The following is a 25,930-nucleotide window of genomic DNA, read 5'->3' as shown; positions in this document are numbered from 1 at the left end:
AAAAATGTCTTTTTTTTAAGTCCTAGATTTTAATTCATTTCTTTATTAAAGGAAATTTTACAAGAAACTGATTAGACTACATAAGAAAATAATATCTAATAATAATTTTACATACATATTTAATTGGTTTCATCAGGGGCATAAAATATTCCATTGCAGTATATGTGATACTTTGGAAAGCTATGCTGACTATTCAAGTCACCAGGGTACCATTTAGTAAATTATAGCTTCAATGGATTATTAACTTTTAACATAATATATTTCAATTAAAACAAAATTGGATCTTGATGAAGTCAAATGGCTGATGCTGAGTTTAGTCTATGAACAGGAAAGTAAGTACTGGAAATGTTGCTTAAAAACATATTACCTACAAAAAAATTTAATCAGCAGGATGGAGACCACTGACTACAAGCAACCATACATGGAAGGAGTGGATATATATATAATAATCCTTCATCTTCCTCAGAGATTCTGCCAAAACTTATTTCTAAAAAGAAGAGTTTTACAAAGTCATTGCCACCTGAATACTATAAAAATAACCACTTCAAAAAATTCATCTTGGAGTTTTCACTGTGGTGCAGTGGGTTAAGAATCTGACTGCAGCAGCTTGATTGCTGTGGAGGAAGCAGGTTTGATTCCCAGCCTGGAACATTCCATATGCCCTGGACACGGTCATAAAAAAAAAAATCATCTTGGAAGGTGCTAGTATTAATTTACCCTCACGTAATTACTTTAAGTTAGAACTCTTCAAATCTACTGTACCTACAGATCTAGATTGTCCCATTGCATGTAAACTATACTCTGCTAACTATTGACTCATTTTGAAAGTAGAACTATTTCTTGCTCGATAAGGGCCCATTTGAATGCAATGAAGAGCATTTATTGCAACCCACACCACCTAAGCTTTCACCTACTGGCTTAGTTTTGAATTGTAATTGAAAGCCTTACTAGATTCACTGAATCAATCCTACAGATAAAAGAGATATTTTGTTATATTTACTTATGATATTTTTGATTGATTGATTTTTGTTATACTACTTTAACTTTGTGTGGTTTTCACTGTCTACTCCTGTTAGTGTCCTAGTTGGCCTGTATATACAACCCACAGAGGAATGAGAGTCCATTAAACCATGCTATTAGTAAAATGCAAATTCTGTATAGGGCCAGCATAGACTAAATATTTGATGGAACATCTCTCTCTCTTGATATCTTGATATTTTGATGTTATCTATCTTCTATCACCAAACATCTGTGCTTCTAATTTAAATACGCTAAGTTAAGTACTTTCTTATTCTGCCTTTATTGAACTTTTGGTGATACCTATATATGGAAGTTCCCGGGCTAGAGGTTGAATCAAAGATGCAGCTGAGGGAGTTGCCATTGTGGCTCAGTGGTTAACGAATCCAACTAGGAACCATGAGGTTGTGGGTTTGATCCCTGGCCTCGCTCAGTGGGTTAAGGATCCAGTGTTGCCCGTGAGCTGTGGTGTAGGTTGCAGACATGGCTCAGATCCCACGTTGCTGTGGCTGTGGCAAAGGCTGGCAGCTGCAGCTCCGATTAGACCCCTAGCATGGGAACCTCCATGTGCTGCAGGTGCAGCCCTAGAAAAGACAAAAAAAAAAAAAAAATGTAGCTGAGGCACAGGCCACAGCCACATCAACACCACACCACATTGGAGCCAAATCTGTGACCTACACTGCAGCTTGTGGCAACGTTGGATACCTAACCCACCGAATGAAGCCAGGGATCAAAACTTCATCCTCACAGAGACAACGTTGGATCCTTAACCTAAATGAGAAATCCCTAGTTTCTAAGTTTCTTTTAAAATATATCTTCCAGGTTCTGACTACAAGCAAAACATTGATAGCATGAATATTCCTAAATTTTTAAAAACAATATTCCTTCTTTCCTTCCTTTTTTTGTTATATATATATATATATATATACACACACACACATATATATATACACACACATATATATATACACACACACATATATATATATATACACACACACACACACACACACACATATATATATATATATATAAACTGAAATTGTTCTTTCCAAATTACTAATCATTTGACCATCATGGGTATATTATAATCTCTCAACTCACATAAACTAGTTTATAAAACACTGTCAACTGAAAAAAATTCAAGCCAGTTTAATGTAACTTTAGATGAAAAAGGCCTTTATGACTTTGTGTAGTAACTGATCCTCTGTAGCTAGTATCTCCGAGTGTGGCATGTCTCTTCCAATGTAATGAAGAATATCCATGTTATATAAACCAGCCAAAGATGGTTTCTGTATATTCTTCATTTATTCACTTCGGGCTGAGTGGAGCTAAACGCAAATATTTTCCACATTCCAATTATTATTTTTACTGTGATATAGTTAATATATATACTGTATAAGTTAGAGGTATACAATGTATTTATTTGATACATTTATACATTGCAATACAAACAAACAGATTTTTCAACTTTTTAGAGCTTACCTGCTTGGCATACTCCATAAAATCACACCAATTATCTTCCAGCTATAGGTAAAAAGTAAGCCTTGGGGTTAAAAGATCTCAAGCTGCTGTTGCCCATTGGAGCACTCTGACCCAGAGACATTTTGCTGTGCTACTGAGTCACATCATCTAGATATTTAAACACCCTTTCTGAGTCCCTTCTCTCCTGAGAGTTCTCATGCCTCCCTCCTATTCTGAGTGGAAACAGTGCCAAGAGCCTCTGGACAGTCTCCTTTTGTGAGAGACTTTTTCCAAATGATAACGAGAGACAGAGAAGGTCATTATATAATGCTAAAGAGGCAAATTCATTAAGAAAATATAATATTTGTAAGTACATATGCACACAACACGGGAGCTCATAAATGTATCAAGCAAATACTAACAGATGTGAAGGAAGAAATAGACAAGAGTACAATCATACAGTTACCAATTTATGATAATTCAACGAATGATTTTTCCACTTTACAGTGGTATGAAAGCAATACACATTAAATAGAAACTGTACTCAAATTTTGAATGTTGACTTTTCTCCCCGGCTAGTGATATGCAGTAAAATAATCTCTCATAATTTTAGGCAGTAGCAAAGAGCTGCAGCTCCCAGTCAGCTGCATGATAACAAGGGTGAACAATCTATATGCTTACAACCATTCTGTATCCATACAACTATTCTGTTTTTCACCTTCAGTACAGTATTTAGTAAATTATATGAGATATTCAACACAATATAAAATAGGCTTTGTATTAGACGATTTTGTCGAACTCTAGGGTAATATAAGTGTTCTAAGAACATTTAAGGTAGCTAGGCTAAACTATGATGTTCACTAGGTTAGCTATAATAAATGCATTATTGACTTAACGATATTTTCAATTTACAATAGGTTTATTAGAATGTAACCCCTTCACAAGTTGAAGAAGATCTATAGTAGGGGGTGTTAATATACCACTTTAACCAATGGATAGATCATACAGTGAGAAAGTCAAGAAGGAAATGCTGGACTGAAATCATAGTTCAAACCAAACTAACCTAACAGACGATATACAGAACATTCTATCTAGCAGCAGGAGAATACACATTCTTCTCAAGTATACATGGAATGTTCTCCAGGATAGATCATATGATAAGTCACAAAATAAGTCTTAATAGATTTATGAAGGAGTTCCTGTCCTGGCTTAGTGGTTGACGAATCCAACTAGGAACCATGAGGTTGTGGGTTTGATCCCTGGCCTTGCTCAGTGGGTTAAGGATCCAGCATTGCATGAGCTGTGGTGTAGGCTGCAGACGCAGCTTGGATCTGGCATTGCTATGGCTCTGGCGTAGGCCAATGGCTGCAACTTCGATTGGACCCCTAGTCTGGGAACCTCCATATGCCGCAGCTGAGCCCTAGAAAAGGCGGAAAGACAATAAAAATAAAAATAAAAAAACATAAATTTAGGAAGACTGAAATCAAATGAAATATTAAACTTTATTGAATTAAAATGTCAGCTAAGGAATTCATGAAGTGCTGCAGATGAACACTCTTATATAATAGCATAGGACAGTTCTTGGATTATAATGCAGGAGAAAACAAAAAAACTTTAGCTCCAAATGCTATACTGAACTACATAGCTTTAGTAAAGCTTAGATGATCAACAGGACATATGGGGCCAAGCAAAATTCCATTAACTAGGCTAATTCTTAATATTTGTATCCATATTTTGAAGGAGAAGTAATATTATCTTTATTGCAATTGAAATAAATGTAGCAAGATGCTAAATTATGCTTATCCTCTTGATACATTTAACAACTGTGTTTTTAATTGCAATGTTCCTTTAAAAGTTCAATATATTAGAGTCTAGATACAAAATGATTTACTTCATAATGTGATACAATCATTTTCTCATAGGTACTGTAATGGACAGATGTAGATTACAGATGGAATGACCAAAATATTCCTCAAAAATTATCTTTTTTGTTTTCTTTTTCCTCAAAAATTCTTTCTTTTTTTTTGTTTTCTTTTTCCTCAAAAATTATTGATTGCTATGCAGAAAAAATATGTTCAAAGAAAATATTGGAAATAAAAATAGTCTGTCATATTATGCCAACATATAGCCTTGTAAAGATAACAGGCTTTTCTTATTTTAATTAGATACCCCAAAATTTTAAGTATATTTACTTTATAAAAGTTAGTCAGTAAATAAATATTGTACATAAGCCCTATGGCATTTTTTCTTGTGGGTGAGGTTATGACTCTAAAAATAGCTGTGTAAGTTGCATTCTTTCAGGGTATTCAGAGTATAATTGGGAACATAGCATATATGAAATATTAGTTGGTCTTCTTTATGTTGCTTAGGAAAGACATTTTTCTCTATTAATTTTTAAAATGTAATATATGAAACATACTGTGAAAACCAACATTCGAAATGGCCTCAGTGATCCATGTTTTGGATAATTACTCCCTTGAATAGTTTCCTCATGTATTGAATAGGTAGGTATCTGATGGTGTGCAACATCCAAAGCTAGTCCATAAAATGCATTGAAGTTTCCACCTTGCTTTCTCTTGGATTGCTTCTTCTGGGAGAAGCCAGCTAACATATGGTGAAAAAACTCAAGCAGTGCATAGATAGGTACAATATAGAGGAACTGAGTTCACTTGCTAATAGCCAGCACTAGCCAGGTGAGTGACACATTGTGGAAACGGATTCTCTAGTTCCATTCAGTAAATTCTTAAGATGAGGGCAGACCTGGCTGACATCTGACTGAACTTCATGAGAGACCCTAAGCCAGATTCACAGTGCTAAGCTGCTTCTAAATTTCTGCCCAACTAAGGCTTGGGGTAGTGTGCAGCAATAGATAAATAATACACCATAGAAAAGAATATATGTAACACATATGTTACTATAAAACATAATAAATCAAACACCTGTGACATCACTCTCCCCAAATTTACAAAATAGGACATTATCATATCTGTTAGTATAGCAGTTTTAAATTACTTTTGAGTGGTATTATCTGTTTTCTAGCAGAATATGTGCCCTCATCCAACTTCGTTATTTCTTTTGTAGGGGTGGCTTGGCCACTCCTTTGCATTTTCCTATACATTTTATTTTCAATTACCAGAAGCTCAACATATTGCAATCCATGAAATACACTTTTGGGATATTTGTTTGAATTGCATTTTGGACAACTGAATATTTGACAATGAATCCTCTTATCCATTAACTTTATTTGTTTAGGACATTCTGTAAATGTTCATAATATTCCTCATATATGTTTCACACATCTTTTGTTGCATATATTCTTAGGCATCTTATATAGCCATAGAAGTTGCTCTTAATCAGTTTATTTCATTAAATTTTAATTCCTAATTTTAATTGTCTTATTTATCCCAGAGGTGGGAACATAATCATCATTTTACGTTGTTGTTGCTTTTTAACATTTTACTTTTTTTTGAAAAACAAAAGTAATTTATTATATTTTCTTCTTATTGCTCACTCAGAATTTGCATAAAGAAACTGGCAATACTAGAATCAAACCAACTTTTGCAACCAGATCCTAAAGAAGAGCAAGAAATATTCACTTATAACACTGTATTTTCTTAGCCAAAACATATTCCAGGAGTTCCCATTGTGGCACAGCAGAAATGAATCCAATTAATATCCATGAGGATGTGGGTTTGATCCTTGGCCTCAATGGGAACTTCCATATGCCATGGGTGCAGTCCTAAAAAGCAAAAAAAAAAAAATTCATATGGCTCATGCTTCTTTTTTAGGTGAGCTAAAAATAGTACAATATATTACATTTCCCATGTGCTACCAAATATGATAGTAAAGATGCATTAATAAAATTACACATGCTAAATTAGAGGAAAGCTGAAAACGTAATATGTTCAGCAAAATATGAGAAAACATTTCAGGGAGTATTTTTTTTTTTTTTTTTTGTCTGCACCTGTGGCATTTGGAAGTTCCTGGGCCAGGGAATGAACCCACGCCACAGCTATAACCAGAGACACAGCAGTGACAATGCTGGATCGTTAAGCCACTGAGCCATGAGGGAACTGTGAAGATGCTTTCTATTTTTATTTTTAATTACAGTTGATTTACAATGTTGTGCCAATTTCTGCTGTACATCTAAGTGACTAAGTTATACATACATATACATTCTTTTTAATATTCTTTTCCATTATGGTCTATCCTAGGAGAGATATAGTTCCTTGTGCTATACAGTAGACTTCATTATTGATCCATTCTAAATTTAATAGTTTGCATCTACTAACCTCAGTGAGTATGTTTGATATGCTTTATCATTTATTCATTATCTTGCTATATTTAGTTTACTACCAAAGAGAGATAAATGTACACCATCCAGTCAACTTATTGAATATTACTTATAGAATATATATGTACATTTATTTGGCATAAGAAAAATGCTTCATTTATGTAACAATTGCTCTATGTACCATTATTAGTAGTCAGCATTAACTTCTATTTTTTTCAGACCAATCGTGAATCACTGGATATACATAAAATATTGTCTCATAATCCTTAAATTTGTCATCAAAGTTTTTACACAATAAACATGAAATTGATGAGAAGCTAAAATAATTTCTCAAGACAAACTAGCTATGAAATCTAAACAAAAGATTCTTTAGTTTCTCATCTTTAAATAACAGCTTACCAAATGACTTGGAAAGTTTTTCATTGTTCATTTGTTTTTTTGCTTTTTAGGGCTGCACGTGTGGCATATGGAAGTTCCCAGGCTAGGGGTCGAATTGGAGCTACAGCAGCCGATCAGAGACACAGCCACAGTCACAGCAACATGGGATCCAAGCCACATCTGTGAACTACACTACAGCTCATGGCAATGCTGGATCCTTAACCCACTTAGAGATAAGTTTAATAAACTGTTGTTTCCCTTATTCTCGAAGTCAACCATTCTTGAAAAATAATCTAGCATCACCTATTTATGAAGGTTACAATAAAGGCAGAACTTGATGCTAAAGTCTTGATTCTGGATTACTCCTGGACTGATCAAGAGTCATTTCCTTTTCAGAATCCTCTTCAGTGAGTTAAAGCAAGTACATGTGAGCACTATCTTCATTTTCAGGTCTGCAATCTTTTCTGGTAGAGAGGTCCATTGGGTTTTTCCATCTCAGCTACACTTACTATTGCTTTTAAGAGCTAGCATACCAGAAGTAACCTCTCAGAGTAGCCAAGAGAGCATCTTTGGAGTAAAAATAGAAACCAATGGGAATCCCATAAGAATTACAGAATAAAATATTGTATGTGCTGCCTCTGTGTCAACCTTTAACGCTCAGTGTAAGGGTGTTTCCCAAAGGATGTTTTCCTACTCTTGAGCTCTTCAGCCTTCTGTCCTGCAGGACCCAGGGATGGGGGACCTCTTCACCACCTGCTTGTTCTACTCCAAGGAATTTATAAAAAAAGGCTCAACAATTGCTTTCTTAGTCCCGCTATCTCAAAAGCCGCCATGTAACAACTTAGTAAAGAACCAAATACGGTCTTTTGATATCTGAAGAGGTACTTTTTAATGTTTATTTTATTTTATTTTATTTTATTTTTTGTCTTTTTAGGGCCGCACCTGCGACATATGGAAGTTCCCAGGCTAGGGGTTGAATCGGAGCTGTAGCTGCTGGCCTACATCACAGCCACAGCAACATCAGACGCATCTGTGACCTACACCACAGCTCATGGCAATGTTGGGTCCTTAACCCTCTGAGCGAGGCCAGGGATCAAACCTGCATCCTCATGGATGCCAGTCAGGTTCATTTCCTTTGAGCCACAATGGGAACTCCATGTATTTGTTTATTTTTGATTTATGGTTGGAATAGAGAAATTATATACTCTCAGTACTGGAGTATATAATTGAGAAAAGCTTTTTGCGATTTGAAATATTTTCCTATCTCTGGAGGGTATGAATGAATTAGATTATACAGTCTCCAAAATTAATGGAGCTTTATTTTAATGGATTTATAGAGATTTATGAATGATCCATTATATCTAGAAGTTACAAAGATTTACAGAAAATAAAGAAACCAAACTTCAGATGTGCCAGCATTTTGAAAGAAAAAAAAATATTTTCTTAGAGAAATTGTGAGCACATTTATACAGAAATCCAAGTTCACATATTCAAAGTGAATCTTTTTATAAATGAGACTGGTTTCAGAAAAGCTATATAATTTTAATTTTTAAAAGTGTTAAATATAATACAATCGATGAATTTAATTTTTTATTATATTTAGGTTTTTTTTTCTTAGACTAGTAATTCTGAGCTCTATAAGCTTTTTATATTGGATTATTGACCAGATAAGCAAATTGAGCACTGATCACAAATTTATACACTGATTAGGACTGTTAAGAAATTTAAAACTATGTGTTAATAATTCTGGCAAAGTTTTTATGTGAACACGAAGGTAATTATGTACAAAGTAGTACAGATACCTGAACACGATTTTGAAGATTATGCAGACTCATAAACTTTACTCATTTGCTATTCATTTTGTATGATAGATGTTTTCTTTGTGAAAAAGAAGTTAAATAGGTTAAAGGATATAGTTACTGTGGATAACTGAAACTCTACTAAATTAGTAATAGCAGAAAAGCAAAATTGTGTCTATAAAATAATGGGATTTTTTTTTTCTTTTTATGACTGCACTCACAGCGTATGGAGTTCCCAGGCTAGGGATTGAAACACAGCTTCATCTGGGACCTACACTAGAGTCAAGGCAACAAGGTATCTGAGATGCATCTGTGACCTGTATCATAGCTTGTGGCAATGATGGATCCTTAACCCACTGAGCAAGGCCAGGAGTTGAACCGGCATCCTCACGGAGACTATGTTCGTTTCTTTCTTTCTTTTTTTTTTTTTTTTTTTGTCTTTTTGCTATTTCTTGGGCCACCCCTGCGGCATATGGAGGTTCCCAGGCTAGGGGTCGAATCAGAGCCACAGCAACGCGGGATCCGAGCCGTGTCTGCAACCTACACCACAGCTCACTGAGTCACAATGGTAACTCCCAGGCTGTGTTTTATAAAAAAAAAATGAGCTTGTGGTTGCTGAGGGGGAGAGGAAGGGGGAGGGAGGGGGGTGGTTGGGGAACTTGGGGTTAATAAATACGAACTATTGCCTTTGGAATGGATTAGCAATGAGATCCTGCTGTGTAGCACTGGGAACTATGTCTGGTCACTTACGATGGAGCGAAAATAGAATGTGTACATGTATGTGTAACTGGGTCACCATGCTGTACAGTAGAAAAAAATGTATTGGGGAAATAACTATTTAAAAAATCCTTTAAAAAAATGAGAGTAGTTTGTAAAATAAAGTGTCTGTTTCAAAACGTGAGTTAAATAAAAGAACCTGGATAGACATAGAAAGTTGCAGAATTTCTGCAGAAAAGAAATTTAGTCTTCATTTATAATAACTGCAAATAATGGAGCTGAAAAGAAGAATTGAAATGTATTAACATTTTGACAAATTTTGCTCAGTGTTGATGGGCTTATTTGTAAGATGAAGATTTATAAAGAAAGGAGCTCATGAATCTTATTTGGTTTTCTTTTCATTAAGATGAAAATTGATCTTAATTCTTAACAAGGAGTAGTAAAAAGGTTAATCTTTGTGTAATTTGTTCAAAGAGCAGAGATTCAGTATCTCAATCAGAAAAAATTTCAGTGCTTTCTGTTGACTTTATCAAGTTCTATAATAGGAGCAAGCAATTTTTTTTTCTGTCAAGGGCCAGATGGTAAATATTTAGGCTTTGCAGATTATGAGACTCTAAGATCTGTCATGACTACTCTGTTACTATAGTGGGAAAGCAGCAATAAATAGTATGTAAATGATTAAGTGTAGCCATGTTCAATAAAACTTTATTAGCATTGAAATATCATATAAATTTCACACATCACAAAATGTTATTCCTATTTTAATTTTTTTCAAACATTAAAAATGTAAAATCTAGTCAGCTTATAAACTGTACCCATGAACTTATGACTAGGCCATGGTTTGCTAACCTCTGAGATAGATTATTAAAAAAAAAAGAACATTTTTGAAAGAGCTAAAATTTCTTACAAACCGTGTAACATTCTTCAATATTTATTTTAAAATATATCATTTTGATTAAATAGATAAGAAAATATTGTTTCTCAGATGCCCATCATTCTATCTTAAGTACTTAAGTCTCTTTTATTTTATTTTTTTCTTTTTAGGGCCACACCTGCGGCATATGGAAGTTCCTGGGCTAGAGTTCGAATTGGAGCTGCAGCTGCCAACCTACACCACAGCCACAGCAATGCTAGATCTGAGCCACATCTGCAACCTATGCTGCATTTGTGATGATGTCAGATCCTTAAACCACTCAGCAAGGCCAGGGAACAAATCTGAATCCTCATGGATACTTGTTGGGTTCTTAATCCTCTGAGCCATGAAAGGAACACCCTAAATCTCCTTTAATAACTGTTTTGATTTTGTGCTCTCAATATCAGACCTTTAATTTTTTTTAAAAAAATAAGACATCTTTACACCTGAAAGTGTTTTTGAGATTTCCCAGTATGTTGTAAAGAAAAAAAAAAGTATTATAAATATTTAGGTTTATTTGGTTTGCTCCATATTATTTAGCTCAATAGTATTATAAAAGACGAATGAGAATAATACTCAAAAAATAAGAGGAGCTCATCCTTACCTAGGCTAATTTTGCACATGTAAAATGTTTTTAATATAAACATTTAAGAGATTTTACACTTCACAGCAAGGGCTTGGGTATTCGTCAATGTGCTCATTACTCATAATATTTGATTCTTACCCTCAAGGGAAAAGGGATTAAAATCTCATGAAATAGTTATGTGCTGTACACTCCAATGCCTCTCTTCCATTTTGATATTATTAATTACTCTAATAACTTAACAACAGATATTTACTCTCACTTACAGGTGAACTTTGTTTTCCTCTGGTTCTTACTTGAAGACCCAAAGGTTAGAAACCATGTTTTCAACAAAGAAGGTCAGTCTCCAGGTCTCAAGGAAAGGACCCTACCAGGTATCTTAAAGGGTACATCAAATAATACATCAAAGAATAGACTTTTGATTGAAGACTATTAAGCTGGTACCACTTAGAAATCTTTCCAACTATACCAAAGGACTAAATCAAGCTTTGTAGGGCTTTTTTTTATTTAACAAGATGACTTCATGAAAGCTGACTACCAATATGATATCCAAAGGAATATTCTGGAGTCCTGGCAAGGACTCAGCCAATGAAAACCCATGGACTCTTTGTTTACTATGGCCTTCCCAACTTCCTTTTCCTCTCCATAAAAGTGTATTCCTTCCCTTTCAGAGAAGGAAGATTTGCATGGGGCTGGTTTATCATAGCTGTAGACTCCAAACCTCAATTATCTGCTGATTTTGAATAGTTCCATCTTTGCTGGAGAAATACCTGGCAATCTATTGATTTCACTTCAACATTTTGGTGAACCATATGGGCACCACAGAAGACTCCCAGTGGTTCTGGCCTGGTGAGTACAAGGTGGCATTTGCACAACTGAGCTCATTGTCATTCACTGCTTTTTTTGCAGACCCTGGAGTTTTAAGATATGTCTTTCTCCTGGATCAGAGTTCATATTATCTTTGTGTTTGAAGCTCCTCAGGCTTTATTTGGGATCTACCTCAAGGTTTCTGGTTAAGGCCTTGTTCTGTATGTGAGTACTTGTTTGATATTTCGGTCTTATCTTGAGATCAGACTGTTTTAATTGAAGCTGGCTGAAAATGCCTTTGGCCCAATTCTTTTGAGAAGAGGCTACTTTGAATGGAACTCTGTTAGTTTTTCAGCCTTTGGCCTATTTGGAAGCGCTGTCCTCTGGAGACTGGCTAAAAAAAAAAGGCCAGGTCCTCCAGGACCAAACTATCTCCTTAAGACTAGTTGAGACTGGCTTGAAATCTGTGTGAGTTGAGTCATTTGACCTGTTTAAAGATTGATTTTTCAGTCTAGAGGAAAAACCTCTGAGAAGGAGGGATCCTAGTTATCTAAATATCTTGACTCCCCCTCGCCACTTCTAGCTGATTTTATGTTTAAAAAACATGGTCCTTTCTTATGTGCATTTCTAACTAAATGGACAGGCCAGACCAAAGGCAATTTAGAATATCAACATCCATTATGGGGTGTAGGTTTGTCCTGGACATTCAAGCAATAAACATTGCTATCTCTCAGCATTCTATTGTCTCTAACCCTGTTGTTACTAACTCTGTTGTTACTGTCATCCATTCTTACCAGAAGTAAATTTTCTACTGTAACTGAGTTATGCAGTGTGTTCTTTAATATTCCAGTAGATGAAGTTAGCCAATACTGTTTTGCCTTCACTTGGGAAGAAAAATAATTCACCTAGACAGTAATGCTTCAGAATTTTACTGAGAGTCCTTATTTCTAGCAAATCCTGAGGGTTGATTTGGATGACATAAACTTCCCTAGAGATTCTATTCTGTTGTAATATGGGGATGTTTTGCTTCCTTGCTCTTCTTAAGACTCTTCACAGGAAGACAGCATCCACTTGCTAAGGCTTTTAACCTTAAGCCCTTTTAGCCTCCATCAGGGAAAAAATGCAGTTCACCCAAACTCAGCTTTGATATTTAAGGCATCTAATATCACAACAAGGGTTACACTTAGATCCAGATGGACTTCATGGTGTCCTAAGTTTCCCCAAAACCCAAACTAAGTGCCAACTGTGAGGTTTTCTCAGGCTAGTTGGTGACTGCCAAAACTGGGCTCCAAATTTCTCTCTTATGCCCAAACATCTATATGTTTTACTCTACAATAAAAACCCCAACACAATTTTATGGGAAGAAATGGATGACATAGGCTTTAAGGCCTTAAAGGAGAGTTTGATGAACTTACCTGCCCTTGGGCACCCCAAATATCAGATTTCCTTTTCCTTATGTTCTCACCAGAAAACACCAGGACCCATAGGGTATTACGGCCAGCAACAGGACCCTATGGCACATGGCTCTTGCCTTATAGCCATTACTGATACTTTCTCCTTTTGGTTAAAGCCACTGAGAAAGTTGTTTTGGGATCCCTTTAACCATTTTTGTACCTCATGCAGTAGAAATTCTCCTGAATTCTCATCACTTTCAATATTTTTCAGGCAGCCACTTCACCTCCTCTGAAGTCCTTTTGTTAACTGCCCCTCACATAACTATTTTACATTGTAATAACCTTAATCTGGCTACTCTTTTCTCTTCCATTACCAGTGGGGCCCCTCATGAGTGCTTAATGCTGACAGGCCACCTCCTAACTCCTTGTAATGATCTCTAGAAAATTCCATTGGGCAACATTTACTTGTCAGGGTTCACTGATGGTTATTATTTAAAAGGTGACAATGGCAAATATTGTGCCAGGTATGCTATTACAACTCCTTTTGAGTTGTTGAGACAGCATCTTTACCTATGGACGCTTTGGCCTGATGGGCCAAAATATGCTCTTACAAGGGCTTATACTTTAACCAAGGATGAAACTGCCAATACTTATACTCATAGTAGATATGCTTTCATAGTAGCTCATGATTTTGGAATATTGTGGAAATAATGTATCTTCCTTACTTCCAGTGGAAATGAAATTAAAAATGACCCTTATGGTCAGGAATTACCGAATGAAATACTTTTACCTGCCACTTTAGCAATTCTTAAGATTCTAGGGCATTCTAAACTTGACTTTCTGGAAGCTAAAGGAACTCACCATGCTGATATTTCTGCAAGGAATGCTGCTTTTAAAGGGACTAATAGCAGCTAAACCTCTGTCATGGTCCAGAGGGATATTTCCTCTGAATGATAATTTAGAAAAACTGGCTAGAGAGGCCCAACAGTTGGTCTCAGAAAAGTGCAAAAGGGATAGAAATTCAACAATTGTTGGTTTGATGAAAAGAGAAAGTTCAGGTTTGGATTAAATAACAACCTAGTCCTACTGAAGACTCTAAAATTCCTACTCCTTACAACTGTACATGCATTAAACCATTGGTTTATTGACAAAAATGATAGTCTTCATGAATCAGTATTGATGGGGAAACATTAACAAGGCTGCAGAAAATGTCTGCTTTACTTGTCCCACTTGTCCAAAGTACATCCCAGGGAAGTCTGTTCATATTGCTCCCTGACATTTTAAGCTGCTTAAGGGACAACTGGAGGTTTGGCAAATGGATTTCAAACAACTTCCTCAATCTAATGGATATAAATATGTTTTAGTCATGGTCTGTATGTTGACACACTGGACTAAAGCCTTCCCTTGCAGAGAGGTTACTACCTTTTCTATGCCTTTTGGGAAGAATTAACCCTACCTGGAAAAACTTTTCTTGAAATTCATGATTGAGAAACCTGTTTTATAGGCCAGGTGCTTTGACAAGTCTATACTATTTGGCCAGTTTTACAACACTTTCACTGTGCTTACCACATTGAATCCTCAATTGCTAAAATTTGTAGAGGCCTTTTAAATACCTTGGTTAAAAGCATTGCCAATGGTCCTTCTCAAATCTACCCTTTTTGGAACTCATAAACTCTTACCCTTTAAGATAGCCACAGGATACCCAATATACTTGACTTCTGCTTTTGACCCAAACCTGATAAAAGGAGAGACTCCAATATTGCAAAGGCTTAACTGCTTTTATCAAAAATAACCATGTTTTGGTAGAATAATCTTTTCACAGTGCTCCCTCAGATGAACACCTTGAGGACCATACTTTGCAACCTGGAAATTTTGTCTATTGGAAAAAAAACACTTCCAAAAAAACTCCCTTTAATCTCACTGGAAAGGTCACTATCAGGTACTACTAACCAGTCCTCATGCCACCAAACTCCATGGAACAGACTCTTGGATTCATATGGCATACTTAAAGAAAGTGTTGAACCCTGACTAGACCTGCACACCATCAAGTGACCTGAAAATGAAGATTTCTCAGAATTTAAGCAGATGACATCTGATGAAACAGCTTTCTCAAGATATCCAGACCAAGCTTGTTAGAAGTTTGTCACCAAAACTTTGATGAGGATATAACACTTCAGATGATCTCCAATATCAATGATCTTAATGTTGTATGGACTTCAAATCAAAAGTGCCTGAGAGTTCTTCCTCCAACTCTTTATTACTCAGATGTGACCTTAATAGATTTCCAATCTGTACACACCCCTCCAAAGTGAGAACTACAGTCAGGAAATATTTTTCCTAGAATTTTCCTAGGGGAAAAAACCACCGAAACTAGAAAACCTGACTCTTGATCAGCAATGCTTACAGAGTAAGATTTTGATAAAAAATGGGGAAATATATTAAAAAAACAAACAAAAACCAAAAAAAAAACTGTAAAACAAAACAGAAACCTCAATTCAGGAGTTGGGAGACTAGAAAGAGGAGCTCTTCACCCTGCAGTGATAGCAGAGCTCAGTGGCAAAAAGACAGACTCTTCTTTCCTGACAAGGACTCAGCCAGTGAAAACCCATGGACTCTGCTTACTATGGCCCTTTCAACATCCTTCTCCCTACTATAAAATCATTCTCCTTCCCTTGCCATGCAGGGGCACTTGGTTGTAGATCCCTAAATGCAATTCTCTGGTCCTGAGTGATCTCATCTTTACTGGAGAAATATCTTGCAATCTATTTTCTTTATTATTATTATTTTTTTTCTCTTTTTTGGCTGCCCTGAAGCACACAGAGCTCCTGAGCCAGGGGCCAGGTCCAAGCTGCAGTTGCGACCTACACTGCAGCTGTAGCAACACAGGATCCTTAACCACTATGGCAGGCCAGGGATTGAACGTGCATCTTCGGCTCTAGAGATGCAAATGATACCACTGGCACTACAGTGGGAACTCTGTGGCAATCTATTGATTCCAGGTGAATACTTAATTTCATTATTTCAATGGAATCAGTCTCCATTTTACCTTATGTTAGAAAAGTTGATTGTGCCACCAGACATACTACAGTGTTATATCTGCAAATAAATCACTTTTAATTGGATACAGCAAGCCTACTGGCAAAAAGCAAATTAACCAATGCCCATAAAATCCTCACAGGAAACTGGTCTGGTACTTGACTTATATAGGGCTCCAGCCTCACAAGTGATAAATAAAGCCACCCAGTTCCTCTTGGGTGACCAGGAACCTTAGCATATTTGGGGGACTTTGAGCAGAAAAGAATTTACAACTTCCATGGGTACTACAGTAAAATCCAGGGGAGAGATTTTCTTTCTTTCTTTTTAATTAAAGTATAGTTAATTTACAATGTATTAATTTCTGCTGTACAGCAAGCTGATTAAGTTATATATACATATACATTCTTTTTAATATCCTTTTCCATTATGGTTTATCACAGGATATTGAATATAGTTCCCGGTGCTATACAGTAGGACCTTGTTGTTTACCCAGTCTATACATAATAGCTTAAATCTTCTAACTCCAACCACCCATAGAGGAGATTCTCTTACCCTTGACTTCCTAGACAAGACTTTATAGAGTCTTTTAAATGGTGTAATCTTGGATTCTATAATACACTTTATAAACAAAAGCTAATAGTTTAAAGCAGACTCACAGTTAAAGAGAACAAGCTAGTGGTTACTAGTGGGGAGAGGGGAAGGAGGAGGGATAATATAAAGGTAGGGAATTAAGAGGTACAAACTATTAGGTATAAAATAAGCTGCAAGCACTATTCACAATAGCTAAGACATGGGAAAAACCTAAATGTCAATTGACAAATGAGTGTATTAAGAAGATGTGATATATGTGTATACAATGGAAAACGACTCAGCCGTAAAAAGAACAATATAATGCCATTGGAAGCAATACAGATGGAACTAGAGATTCTCATACTAAGTGAAGTAAGTCAGAAAGAGAAAGACAAATACCATATGATATCACTTATATATGGAACCTAAAACATGGCACAAAAGAACCTATCTACAAAACAGAGACAGACTCACAGACCTACACAATGGACTTGTGGTTGCCAATGGGGAGGGGTGATGGACTGGGATTGACTGGGAGTTTGGGGTTACTAGATGCAAACTATTACATTTAGAATGCATAAGCAATGAGGTCCTGCTGTGTAGCATGGGGAACTATATGTAATCACCTGTGACAGATCATGATATAAGATAAGAAAAGTAATGTATATATATCTATGACTGGGTCACTTTGCTCTACAGCAGAAATTGGCACAACATTGTAAATCAACTATACTTTAATACAAAAATTAAAAAAATAAGCTACAAGGATATATTGTACCACATGGGGAATATAGGCAATATTTTATAATAACTATCAGTGGAGTATAACTTTTAAAAATTGTGAATCACTCTATTGTACATTTATATAATATTGTATAGCAACTATAATTCAATTCAAAAAGCTAACAGTTTTGCATTAGTATCTTTTAAATACTATACCATCTAAGAAACTTTTTGGTTATTTAATACCTCTTATTGCATCTGTGAAAGTAATCAGTCTGAACTGTAATGAGGCCAACCTTTCACTCTGATGTGTATTTGGAGATTATTTATGACCCAAGCAGGGAATGCTATGGACTGAAAGTTTGCATCCCCCAAAAATTCAAAAGTTGAAATCCTAATCCCCAATGTGATGGTATTTGGATGTGGGGCCTTTGGAATGTAATTAGCTCATGAAGGTGAAACCCTCATGAATAGGATTAGTGCCCTTATAAAAAGAGACATGAGAGAGATGATCTCTCTCTCTCTCTATCATGTGAGGACACAGCAAGAAGATGGTCATTTGCAAATCAAGAAGGGGTCCTCTCCAGAACCTGATCATGCTAGCATGCTAATCTTGGACTTCCCAGCTTCCAGTACTGTGAGAAGTAAATGTTTGTTGTTTAAGCCACTCAGTCTATTGTATTTGTTATACCAGCTTGAACTAAGACAGGGAGATTAAGAAAATTCTTAAAATTGGGAAAATGGCAAAAAAGGGGGGTGGTATATCTTTTCAGTGTTCTGCTAAGATAACGTTTAATAAACTCACCCCAGGATTTTATATATATATATATATATATATAAAATTTTCTAGGGGAATGTATCTGTTTGACTTTGCTATTTACTACTTGATTAGAACCCAGACAATATGAAGTTACCTAATTAACATATAAATTTCTACCTGGGGTGTTCCCATTATGGCGTAGTGGAAATGAATCTGACTACTGTCCATGAGGATGCGGGTTAGATCCCTGGCTTCGCTCAGTGGGTTAAGGATCTGGTGTTGCCGTGAGCTGTGGTGTAGGTCACAGACGTGACTCAGATCCTGTGTTGCTGTTCTGGTGTAGGCGGGGACCTGTAGCCCCGATTCAACCCCTAGTCTGGGAACTTCCATTTGCCGTGGGTGTGGCCCTAAAAAAAAAAGCAAAAAAAAATTTTTTTTTCTATCTGATAGAAAAGATAGAAAAGATAACCCTGATGATTATGGTTTAACTGCCCCATAGGGCAATAATGAGTTTTGTATCTAACCTAGCAGTCTTACTATAAAAATTTTTTAGATGGTTTTCTTGATAGACTATATAAACCCATTTCATCAAATGTTCTTAAAGCCAGTTTTCCCATCTTAGTGGTTTCTATTAATTAGTTTATTTAACTAATAAAATCTTTGAGATATGTTTATTTTACATTTAGGTAATTTTAAACTTTTAAAAAGTAATACTTTGACCCATATAAGCTATTGATGTTTACAAAAGCTGGCATTTTAATTTAAATATAAGAATTCATCCAGGTAATCACATAAGGTTTCAATACCGTAGAATAGAAAATAAGGCTAGATTTTAGTCTCTTTTTACTTTGAGTTATATTTAAATTTTCTGATGCAGTCTTTGGTTTAATTAGATGTGTATCCTTCTGGTGGCAAAGAGGATGATAAGCATTCTGAACGTAGATTAAATGGTCTTGATATCATGAATCAGGAATTGTCTGTAGAAATAACTGATGCTATATTCCAATTATTTTCAGAAATGTCAGAATATTAGTAAATCTGCCCAAACCAAAATTGTTGTTGGTAGATATTTTCTAATGTTTGTATTGTAAACACTAATGAAGCTACTGTGGACATTTGCATAGTTATTTCAATGTATATTTAGTAGTTGATTCAAACCTAAAAGGCTCCTGGGAAATAGTATTGCACAAAATCACAATTTTTTTCCCACAGGAACAATACTGAAATTTTTCTCTGGCTAGGGTAGGTCACTAAATACACTTGCACTTATAAATTTCCTATGTAAAGTATGTATACCATATTCTACAATATGGGACTCTGGGGTTTTTATCAACTATTTGCTAAGGCTCATGAACTAATTCAAAGCTGTTTGTAAGAAAAATGCTGCCCTTGTCTGCATGCAAAATTACTTGGATATGTGAAGATATTTTGTCATTTCACGTGAGTGAGAATAAGGTCCTTTGCTATCTTAATTTGAGTACTCACACTGCTATCTTAATTTGAATACTCACTCCCTAACTATAGTCCTTAGACTTTCCTAAGCACATATCAACATATTATATATACCTTACTTTTAACTTGTTAATTTTTCTTTTTTCCTCATTGAAGTATAAACTTCATGAGGTCAGAGATTTTTGTCTGTATTTTTATTTCCTGCTATAACCTGCCACTTAGTATATGTGTCTGGTACATTGTAAGTGCTCAATACATAAATGTTAAATGAAGTGAATAAATGAATGGGCCTTCTCTAAGTCAATTTAACACTGTGGTAATATAAGAAATTCTTAAACAGATAAAGGCAATTCTCATATAAAGTTTGAAATTTCCTTCTATTTAATGAAATTGTTCTGTTTTTATTTTGTGCTAGCAAAATTTAATGTTTAGTAAATGACTGAAACGGTTACCACAGGTCACTATTCTATTACTTTTTATAAATTCAACATTTGTAAAGACCCTTCATTAGCACTTTTCTTGCATATTTTTATAGGTTCTCTCAAATTCTATTGTGGATCATTTAAAGTATAAGTTAAAAATAAATAACATTTATATCTAACCCATAAAAACTCTGAAATAGTTATTAAAAAATTATTCATATACCTATTCTACCAAAATCCTTTAGAAAACAAAATAAGTTTGAAAGAGAAACACTTTTTCTATTATGAATCAGTAAACAACAATGACTTTTTTTTTTCTTTTTAAGGCTGCACCTGCAGCATATGGAAGTTCCCAGGCTAGGGGTCAAATCAGAGTTGTAGCTGCCGGCTTGTGCCATAGCCACAGCAATGCAGGATCCGAGCCGCATTGCTGCCTACACCACAGCTCATGCCAACACTGGTTCCTTAACCAACTGAGCAAGGCCAGGGATCAAACACATATCCTCAGGGATCCTAGTCGGGTTCGTTTCTGCTCAGCCCTGATTGGAACACCCAACTAAGAGTTTTAAATCATTAAATAATCTCCACAAAATTGTCACATACACTTATGTTAATTATTGTAGCAGTAGGAGTTTTGTTTTATTATATGTGCTGTGACTGCATGGATAAGAGGACAACATTTTCTCCTACTGAGAAAGAGATAATCAAAGGCAGTTAGTATAGAGGAATAATTAAATACACAAAAAATTAAAATTTGTCTTCTAAAAGTCTTTGCCTTCAATGCAATGAGTTCAAACAAGAAATTGAGAGCATGAGAATAAGTTATTGGCTAGTATTACCCCAGTACCAACAATTCAGATTGATCAAACAGATTCATTTTCCCATAAATACTAGCTACACTACTCAATGTACTGTTGAATAAAGGAAACAAAAGATATGACATTGCCTATGAGTATATATTTTGTCATTTATAGTACATGTTAACGTTTTAATTGATCTTTTGGCTATAAATATAGACATATTATTGGAAATTCAAATTTAATTGAAAATACAAAAAAATCGAATACCGATAGGTGGTCTAGATATTCCATTTATATGCACACCAACAGAGACTTTGTCAGTTAGTTTTTGGAACCTTTAATAATTTTCTCTGTAAGAACATTGTAGATGCTATGTAGGGATTTTCAAGTTATGATGGCAGATAATAACTACTAATTTGCTCTCTGACCACTGGAATACATATTATATCTTCCCCCAAATTTCAAACTTTTAACAGTATTGGAAAGTAGGAATTTTTAATCAACAGAGCTCAAAGAAGTGTTTTTATTTACTGAGGTGATGTCATGAGGCAGGATATTGGTGTGGACAACAGAGATATGGAGGGAAGAAGGGACCATAAAAACTTTCTCTTCCATCTATTAAACTGCTTCACTCTCCCGCTGAAAAAGAGAACAGTATCATCTGTCCTCCTGCCCCATTCATGCCTTTCATTCTACAATCAGGCCTATTCTGAGTTGAGAGAACTTTGGGAATGGTGTCTTTTGGAGAATATAGTTCTTTATTTACTACCTCTGCTAACAAAAGAAAAATAATTTCTAAGAATATCCAGAAAAATCACTTCCTCATGGGCATATAACCAGGCAGTGAAACCAAGATATCCCCCTTTAGACCAGAAAACTTACATGAAACAGATACAATTACAAAATAGCAACAATAACTATTTTGCACCAGTTATGGGATGGGCTAATCAGTTATCACCTTGTATTGCAAATTAAGAAATTAATTCCAATAGTAATCACTTGGCTAGTATGAGAAAGGAGAATTCATTGATTTAGACTTGATACTCGCATAACACAAAAGTTTTATATCTTCTATTTCATGGATATCTACAAGTTTCACAAACAACAGCAATGACAAAACCAAAGAAAACCCAACTCTTTTGGAGAAAGGTGCACCACATTAAGTGAAATTAATTTTAGGAAGCTGATACTTTGTTCTCAGTAAGAGTGTTGAAAGCTCTCATGAAAACACAAGAAATCATGAACAAAATTGAGTTGATTTTAAAGTCAGGAAGAAGTGAATAGAGAGTGCAGTGAGACAAGAAAATATGACAAATGATTTAATATTGTAGATTGAAATCTAGTCTTTAAAACAATAAAGTGTAGTGATACGTTGCAGAGACCAAATCTATCATGTGGAAGACAAACTTAAGACGCTGTTCCTGAATATAGGATAACAGAAAAAGAAGATGACAATTACAAAACATAAGAGAGAGTGAGAAAATTTATATTCCTAAGGATGAGATCAAAACCAGAAGATAATGAAAGAAAGTCAACATAAGATATAATTTAAGAAAACATTACACAACTGAAGAAAGGTCTGACTTATAAGATGAATTATTTACCAAGAAAAATACCTCATCTCATCCTAGTGTATTTGTAAGATGTTTTAAGAAAATAATAATTTTACAATCGAGAAGGCAGAAAATGACACTTTTACTTAAGAGAATAGAAATGACCTTTGAAACTTCTACAATAATAAATGCAGAAGAAAATAGAGTAAAATCTACATTATTTTTAAAGAGAGAAGCAGTAAAAAATATTTATATGTCAGGTTGTTTGTCAACATAGACAGGTAGTATGTAGGGTAGAGAAAGTGAACCATCCATCTTCTCTCAGAAGAAACACTTTAAGATATATTCTAGCCAGTATAAATATGAAATATTTATTTATTTATTCATCACCTATTTAGTGATAGCTATCTGTAGTTCCATTATTATGGTCAGACATTATGCTAGGCACTGAGGATAAAAAGGTGGGCCAAATTTCATATGTTACATGAAGGTGATACTTGTTGTACTGGTACATTTCTAGAGAGTGTATAACTGGGAGAAAGGACCCAGATAGGGAATCAAAAAGGATTCCTGAAAACATTTTCATTGTGTTGAGAACTAAAGAATGAGTAAGAATAATCAGATCACTGGGATTAAAGGGAAAGTATATCCAAATATTCTGGGAAGGGAGTAACCATGACATGGGAATGGAACTGAAAGAAGCCTCTGTAGAGGAGGAGAAAAAAGTCACATGATGTCATAGAATCTCATGATGCATGGAAAGTGGTAGGGGCTAGAGCATGCATGGCCTTATAGGCCATATTAACATTTTTGGTTTCTTTATCTGAAAATTATGGGAACCCATTGATTGATTTAAGGTGTGTGTATTTGTGTGTGTGTGTGTGTGTGTGTGCTCATGCACGTGCATGTGCTTTGTGTGTATATGAGGTATATGTTTAGATTCACATTTTTAAAAGTTCATATTGGTTGAAGGATTGAAGAATAGGTTAAAATGGGATAATTTTGACTTTTGTATATAGGGAAACAATAGTTTTATTTTTATTTGTACACCTCCAGAGATGGTGAATTAGAATGGTGGTAATGGAGATGGAAAAAGTAGACATCTTAAATATATAACAATCTGGAAATTAGTTCTTGCATGTGTGTAATTTATTGGACATTAATGATTTTCCCTAAGACAAAACATGTTAACAGAGGTACGTCAGCACTGGGGAGGTTACATGTACAGTTTCAGATATTTTAAAATATGAGTATTCTTTGAAACATTTAAATAAAAATTTGAAATTTCAAAGAAAGTGGTTGGGTCTGGATAATCTGAGAAGAGTTCTCAGAAAGGGATACAAATCTTGAGTCACTGCATGTATTATTTATTAAAAATTTTGTAATTGGATAAGATAGAAAAAAGAGCTCACAAATATATAAATCTGGTAAAAGAGGAACTGGTAGTAAACCACAAAGAAGTTAAAATTAAACAAAGAATTAATATTTTTGTAAAATTATTTTAAAAAAAGGATTCCTTACAAGAACATAAATAAATAGCTTTAATATGATAGAGGTTTATTTCTTTCTCACCTAAAATAAGTTACATGTATATGTAATCCAAGGCAGTTTCGGTAATTCCAAAGTTGTCATCATCCTTATCAAGTGATCTTAATTATCAAGTTCTCTGGTTCTAAGATTCCTGCTATAGCCCTAACCTCATGTCCTTATTTCAAGAAGAATGGAGAATATCCAGAACACTTACCTAATTTATGCTTCATCTTATTCATTCCTGGGCACAAGGGCACTGGGAAATGTAGTTTTGGGCTGGGCACATTGCAATCTAGAATGAAACATGCTTTCTGTTAGTAAAGAAGGACAGAATAGACATAGGGGAGGCAACCAATTGTCTTGGTGTCTTTGGTTGTCTTTATGAGGTATATTATTACAGACTTTATGAATAAAGTTTGGGCAAATTATATTTAAATATTTAAGATTTTTATACACATTTGGTGGAACTCTTTTACTTTTAGGAAGTTATTCTAATGAAATAGTAATTCTGTCTCACAAAGCAGACTTGTGAAGTTCGTAACTATGGTCATATTGGTATTTAGTTTGGAAATATGTCAAATGTCAAGACTAGTCAAAGTTGCAGGTTCTGGATATCAATTAATCACTTCTTGAATGGGGTATGGTATACAGTTGCACTCTTTAAGGTAATTCAAATTGTAGCTCCTGATCCCAGTATTTTAATAATAAAGCTCAAGTAAAGTCAAACTTAGGCCTTTTCTCTTAAGTTTTTGTATCCTATATTTTGGTCAGCATTTCCAAAGTAATTTGTGCTTTTACTCTCACTTGTTTAATGGTTTATAGTTTGCTGCCTATTAAATATTGTACATTGATATGGTCTGTAATCATTATCAGAGATTAGTAAGCCTTGTCATCATCTCGTTATATTTAGGGTCCTCATTCAGTTTCATATCTTGGTTAAAGGAATCTGATATTTAGTTCATTCTTCATCTTGCAAAAACCAGTTGGAATTTCTATCTTCCTATATATGGAGGGAGATTACCAATTATAATTATAATAAATTTCTTTCTGAAGGGTCTTAATTTTCCTAAACATAACAAATATTGAGAAAGGTACGATTTTACTCTTCATAAAAAGATAATTATTTAATGAAAAAAGATTATATACATCATAGTCCCTTATTAAAATTAAACAATTAAATTACTATATCACCTTTCATTTTTACTATAAATTTCTTGTTGTTAAAACTTGATGCTAAACTTCCTGCTATGATTATAACTAAAGAGTTATAGTTTTATTCACAGACTCAACTTGCTCCAAATAATTACAGTAGTATTTTCCCTGTTATTCATATATTGTCAAAATTTAGATGATAAGAACCCTTTCTTAACTGAGCTTATTTGTCCTTGTATTAATCATGCTGACTTTGAAATCCTCACTTTTGGGCAGCCATAATATGTTTCAGGTCATAGGATCAACTATTATCCAAGAAGTGCTAGTTCATTTTTACAAAGGAAAAAAAATATCAAAAAATAAATTCTGGGCACTGGGGGCTGCATATCAGATTTTTCTACATGAGTAGGTCTGGTAGATAGGATGAGATTAATGCTGGGTTAAATTCTAGCTAAAATTATAGAAGACACCACTTTTAAAACAGGCATGAGTTCATAATATTTTCAGTTTGTTATTAATTCTTTTTTTTTTTTTTTTTTTTTTTTTTTTTTTTTTTTTTTTTTTGC

General features: G+C 34.8%; 1 long non-coding RNA gene across 2 annotated transcripts in view; it reads right to left on the bottom strand.

The window, feature by feature from the left end:
• LOC146394535 (uncharacterized) overlaps positions 1-25,930 on the bottom strand; it is a 149,297-nt gene that overhangs the window by 118,791 nt on the left and 4,576 nt on the right. The window contains exon 2 of one of the 2 annotated variants that reach the window (XR_014835241.1): positions 24,427-24,504. This is a non-coding gene — a long non-coding RNA (uncharacterized LOC146394535). Of the gene's footprint in view, positions 1-20,086; positions 24,505-25,930 lie in introns of those variants that run through there. The other variant, XR_014835240.1, reaches the window with a different exon arrangement.

This window comes from Sus scrofa, chromosome X, assembly GCF_054392235.1.
Source record: "Sus scrofa isolate SSC_HxYL_T2T_F1_AM1 chromosome X, Sscrofa_HxYL_maternal_Yorkshire_Landrace_v2.0, whole genome shotgun sequence".
Lineage (NCBI taxonomy): Eukaryota > Metazoa > Chordata > Mammalia > Artiodactyla > Suidae > Sus > Sus scrofa.
This window is presented reverse-complemented; position numbering and strand designations above follow the sequence as displayed.